The sequence below is a fragment of the Zeugodacus cucurbitae genome, chromosome 4 (genome assembly GCF_028554725.1).
Source record: "Zeugodacus cucurbitae isolate PBARC_wt_2022May chromosome 4, idZeuCucr1.2, whole genome shotgun sequence".
Classification (NCBI taxonomy): domain Eukaryota; kingdom Metazoa; phylum Arthropoda; class Insecta; order Diptera; family Tephritidae; genus Zeugodacus; species Zeugodacus cucurbitae.
The window spans coordinates 38874712-38881029 of NC_071669.1; positions in this window are offsets into that span (position 1 = coordinate 38874712).

The window sequence follows — 6318 nt, forward strand, 5'->3', positions numbered from 1 at the left end:
AGGGCCAACTAAATGTTTCATAATTTGTACTACGAGTTATTAATAATTATTAATTGTTCAATGAATTACTGGTATGTTGAATATCTTTATGTAAACGAGATGTTTTTAATTATATTTGTTTGGTTTATTTATCTAGATTTTCCATTAGTCCCATGTTGATTCTCTTTCGACCATTGAAATTTAAAAATTTTATACTTGAGTATATCAAAATGAAACTATAGCTATAGAAGGTAATAATTCAACTAAATATTGTAGCTTTGATCAAGTAATATAAGGCATGTGCTCGAGTGCCTTAAGGCCATTTATGCAATAAACATATATTTCTAGTTTCTTATTGCTCTTATGCCCAATTTGATAATCATAAGATTGTACTTTTCTATTCCCCTCCACTATTTATATTGTCAACAATCAACTAACAGAAAGATGAAGCAAAGAAATTTCGCAGGATACCGCATTTGCTGCTAAGCAATTCTGTAAATAGCTTGCAGCAATCACCAATTCAATTGCGTGAATTTGCTACCAAGCGAAAGTTGGCAATGCTAAACGCTGAAAAAACTATAGAAAAAAGGCATTCAGATGAATTTATTATCTCGTCCCTCGCTTGTTTAAATTATAAATATTCATAAATACGGCGATTACATTCCATTGTTGCTATGTATGCCTTTTTGTGGTACCACAAACATTCTTGAGTTATATTCCAAGAAAGTCATAACAATTATTTTGCAATTCCAATCAAAAATGCAAAATGCGTTAATGAAATTGAAGTGATGCTCGTTGCGGTGATTGTGAATTGAATAGCAATACATATATGTATGCAAATCGCATGATAAATCTTCAATCTTATTTTATAGGCAGTTGCGATATTCCCACTGAAGTTTTCCAGACTATACAGATGTGTTCGAAATAATTAGAAGTCACACAAATAAGTGAGGAAAGGCCAGAGGCTAAATTTTTGATGATTACAACACCCACTCGTTGACTTAGACCTGAAAAGGTTAGGTAATTTTATATTTGGTTAAGCATTTTTTGGTTCACAAACAAATTTCATAAAATCGTAAAAAGAGAAAGTGTGCGTGTACATTTCACAAATAAGCTCTGTTCTAAGGATATAGCTATGGAAAACTTATTTCACAATTTGTGTTAACTGCAGTAAAGTGTTTTTAGACTGACATTGAGTACATATCTTATCGGATCGCGCTGAGTTAATTTTGATATCGCGTTCAGTAATTGAAAAATCCATTACAAAGGTTTTAAGTCGAATGAAGGACGGAATAAAGCATTGCACTAATACTAAACTGTAGGTGTGGCATCGGTCACTTAAAAAAAGTTGAAATCGGACCATACATTTTCAAAGCCCTATATACCGAAAAAGAGGACTTTAGTGTCTGTAGCAATTCATTTTACCAAAAATATGGGTAAACCTATCAAATATTCTATATATGTACAGTGGAAATAATTTTCTGAATGTGACTCTCTGGCGAAAATGGATAAGATCGGGTAAAATTTTTCGCCCCAGGTTTGCTGAAAAAAATAAATTATTACCGCTAATTTATTAAACAATGCGAACGCTGAACTTGTGAAGTATTGGGTTAAGTGCACGCATTAAGCTTAACGGCAATTCATTCGGATTACTTGAACACTTGAAGTGCTTGTATAAAAGCTCACATAGGTGTCAGTGGTCCACTTGAATTTGTCTAATAAATAAATACTGACGGAAAAATAAAATAAACAGATGCATTCCCGCTTAATTATTTTTTGCCAGTAAACTCAAACGGACACTTATATAGTAGTTAACAAGTTTTTTCAAAACCATTATTACATGGACAATTAAACTGTAAATCGCCAAGATCATGCAAGCTGAAACACTTAATCTTCATATTTTCAATTGTTAAGTTTGATTGGGTTTCACTCACTATGCGGTCCTCCCCTCTATTTTCCTTTGTTGTTGAAGTAATTAGTATTTTCTCTCTGCATGTAGCCTTTCCAGTTTTGAATACCTAACGAGATCATACTTGACCGTAACAGCTAAACTATTCCAGAAATAAAAGACAAATTTAAAGTCGCTTCCTCATAAATACTACCCATACAGCGCGAAATTTGCCTGACTTCGTTTTTGCTTTTCCCGTCTTAAAATTCACATTGGAACACTGAACTCAAAAGGCCAAACAGAACAATAAAGTCGCGTGAGCATTCAAAGTAATAAAGTAAAGTTGGCTATACAAGTTCCAGCCATAAATAGGTCATTGTGCTTCTGCGAAAACTTATTCAAGCTCTCAATTGTGTTTGCGTATAAAACCGAATTTAAACCCTTAAGTAGGCAGATATGCGTATACTTATGTATATATTGAGTGTCATGACTTTGCGGTTGATTAACAGAATTATAAGCTTAGAAGCTTAAATGTCGATGTTTGGTGGTAATCTTGTAATCCATGTTTAGGTTGGCGAGGTATGTGACAGTCAAGAGAGAGGACCACTTATTCTCAGACGTTCTGCTGTTATTTTCGTTTACACACTGGTATGTTATAGCCACTATTTGTCACTTGTGGGGAGCACTCACGTTGCAGTGTGCTTCATATCAGTTAAGGTGTTAAAGCGCACATTTGCGAATGTTAGGAATCTGATTTAGGTAGTTAGATTAAAGACATTTCATCCATTTGGGTTTTGTATTCATTTTAATTCGATTTTCTTTCATCTTCACTTCAAGAGCCGCAATTTTAAGGGACATTTAAATTTAATTGGTCTTTGAACATTGTGGGAGTATAAAATGTTATATTGCACCCGAACATAGCCCTACACTAGCTTTTATACTTTTATATGAGAAATTACTAATATAAACGGGGCGAAATTATTCCATAGGTATGTTTACAGAACCGTGACGTTAGTTCAGCTTTTTCTAGCTAGACTAGGTAAGGAAGCGAAGTTAATGTGTGGGGAAGTGAATGAGGACAAGACGAAATATATACTGTCATCAAACAGTCAGCGGACTAGCGTCTTGGCTCCCACGTTACTGTTGACAATCATAGAATTAACAACTCACACAATGTCAGTCTCGAAATCCAACGCTTGCCAATCAATTTTGTTTAAGTTATGCTAATATAAATTTCATGCTCATTCTAAATAAATAAATGACTTTCTCAATTAATTTTTTTTTATTTTTTCTAATGTTAGTTGCTTTTTAAATTTACAATTGATGTCAAATTGAGCAAGTGAAAAACTTCTTAACTTCTTACACCTTTACTGAACATTAAACTTAATTTTTACTTCATAAAATTTAATCAAATATGTAGTTCACATCTTTTGTCTTTCAATATAAATTAAATGCTAGAAACACAGACAGACAAAGACAGAGAAAAGAGTTTTCAGGTAAATTACTAAGTAACAAAGGTACATATTTGAGGGTATTGAATGGACTACGCATATCAAACAATTTGGTTTATAGTAAAATATACCTAACTAGCCTGCCTACTTAATTATTGTTAAGGTCAATTTCTGCGTCTCTCCCAATTTCTTTGACAGCTTAGGATAGTTTGTGCTTTCTTCAGAAGAAATTTCCGTATGTAATAAATAATATGTATAAATTCGGACCATAACTTTAAAAATCCTTCTGAGGAGCATATGTTCGATTTTTTATCGATAAATTGATAGAGTATCTTTTCCGAAATAATAATGTGCTCTGGGGTCAAATGGACAAAATCTAGTCAATTATGTCCCTAACCTCCAAACCTATGTCAACTATGATGGTTTTTGTCTATCCGGTGGACTTTTCGCAGTAGAAAATATACAACTATTCGAGAGAGAAATTGTAGCCTTTTAAATTACTTCCTCGAAGCTAAAATATATATCAGAGATAATTATTTATTCTACTTTGATTAAATTTATAATAAGGATTAAAAACTAAGCACGTACTACGTGATAGAATCAACTCTTAGTTTGATATTCAGAATACGGTTAAAATTGCCTAACACGCCCCTTAATTTTGTAGTCCCTATATAACATATATGTAGTTTACTTCATTTCCCAGCTCAATAAATTTAAGCGATAATCTTTTTTTTTAATATGTGATATCAGTTCATTCGAAGTAATTATTATTTAAAATAAATTTTATTGAATCTAAGTAGGAATCCTACAATCTGTAAAGAAATGGAAATTTTTTTCTGATTGGGTTTTGGAGTTAGGGATGAATGTTCATATTAAACTATTAGCTAGATCTTATTGCACAAAACTAAATAACGACAAATAAGTCATGTCACTCTCTTCACTTAGTCCACAATTATTGGATCCGAGAGATTATATTCGTACCACATTTCTTTGAACCCAGATTAAGGCAGTCTGCTCTACAGGCTTCAAAAAATCGATTTTTTTGTTTTGTTTTAAATCTTTTCCAAAACTATCCAAGAATATGTCTTTAAAATTCCAGAGGCCAATTAGACATATTTTCGAAGTTAGAGCAGTTTTAGTGGCCGAGCGTTGAGCAGGTGCGAATGCTCAGGCAGACCTTTAAAGCACGTTTTCTCGAGTTTTCATTTTCACAAGTGTTAGAAAACGGTGCCGGCGATAGCAAAAATAATATATGTCCGATCGAAAAAAAACCAAAATGATCTAGCTTCAGTATTAAATTATCTTCTATTTGAACTAAAAAAGTTTTTAAACTACTGGTTTTGCAAAAAAAATTGGAATTTTATAACTTCTTCGGTATTTTTCAGTTCATAAAGAAAAAAAACTTACAAAAATTAAAAAAAAAAATTGGTTCGACTGTTTCAGATGCATCGCACGACCTCCATCACCGGCACGGATTTACAAGTGCAGACTCCAGGCGCTCCAGAAAAATACTTACAACTTTGAAAAAATTTCAATATTTTTATACTCTCGCAACAAATGTTGCTAAAGAGAGTATTATAGTTTTGTTCACATAACGGTTGTTTGTAACACCCAAAACTAAACGAGTTAGATATAGGGTTATAACTATATACCAAAGTGATCAGGGTGAAGAGTGGAGTTCAAATCCGAAACTTGAGTAAAAATTAAGATATCTTGATGAAACTTGGCACACTTATTTCTTGGCACCATAGGAAGGTTGCTTTCGAAAATGAGCAAAATCGGACTACTGTCACGCCCACAAAATGGCGAAAACCGAAAACACATAAAGTGCCATAACTAAGCCATAAATAAAGCTATGAAAATAAAATTTGGTATGAAGGATCGCACTATGAAGGGGCATATTTCCATATAATTTTTTTAGGGAGGTGGGCGTGGCCCCGCCCCCTACTAAGTTTTTTGTACATATCTCGCAAACCAATAGAGCTATATAAACCAAACTTTCTGCAGTCGTTTTTTTTAGCCACTTCCTAATACAGTCCAAAAATGAAAGAAATCGGATTATAACCACGCCCACCTCCCATACAAAAGTTATGTTTAAAATTACTAAAAGTGGGTTAACGCACTAACGAAAAACGTCAGAAATACTAAATTTCACATAAGAAATGGCAGATGAAAGCTGCACTCAGATTTTTTTACAAAATGGAAAATGGGCGTGGCCTCGCCCACTTATGGGTCAAAAACCGTATCTCAGGAACTACTCAACCGATTTCAATGAAACCTGGTTTGTAATAGTTTCCTTACATCCCAATGATATGTTGTGAAAATTGGCCAAATCGCTTCACAACCACGCCTACTTCCTATATACCAGAACTTTGAAAACAATCTGAATCGTTTACTTTACAATATATAAAGTAAGTACTAGTGAAGATATCGGTACAGAACTTTGCACAAATACTATGTTAATAGTGTGGCAGCCCCATTCTAAAAATCGCCGATATCGGACCACAGGTTTTTAAGGCCCCGTATATCGAACACGAGGACCTCGGTGCTTCTAACCTAATATTATGGTTTCCAACTTTCAATGGACTTTATACAATATATATGACGAATATATGGGTCAGATTGTGTATTATTCAAAAGAAGTAGAAAGAATCGGCCAAATTTGGCGCCGACGCCGATGCTGAATTTTGTGGCCGATGCCGATGCCTAGGCCGATTAATCATTTTCATCCCAATGAAATCAGTCCTCTTTAATTGTATGTGGAGAGAATTGAAGCGTACCTTCAATACTGTTGTGTTGAGTTTCTAGCTTGCATTTCTCTATTTGTATGCCTATGTTTTTTATTCGTGAATATGCACAATATACTTTAAAAATTTGATGAAAACTTATTTATGAACTTAAGAATTAGAAATTGAAAATTAAAATCCAATAAGTTTTGTATTGTTATATCAAAAGCCCATAATTATAAGTATGTAATTCTCTGCTCCTATTTCTAAATGA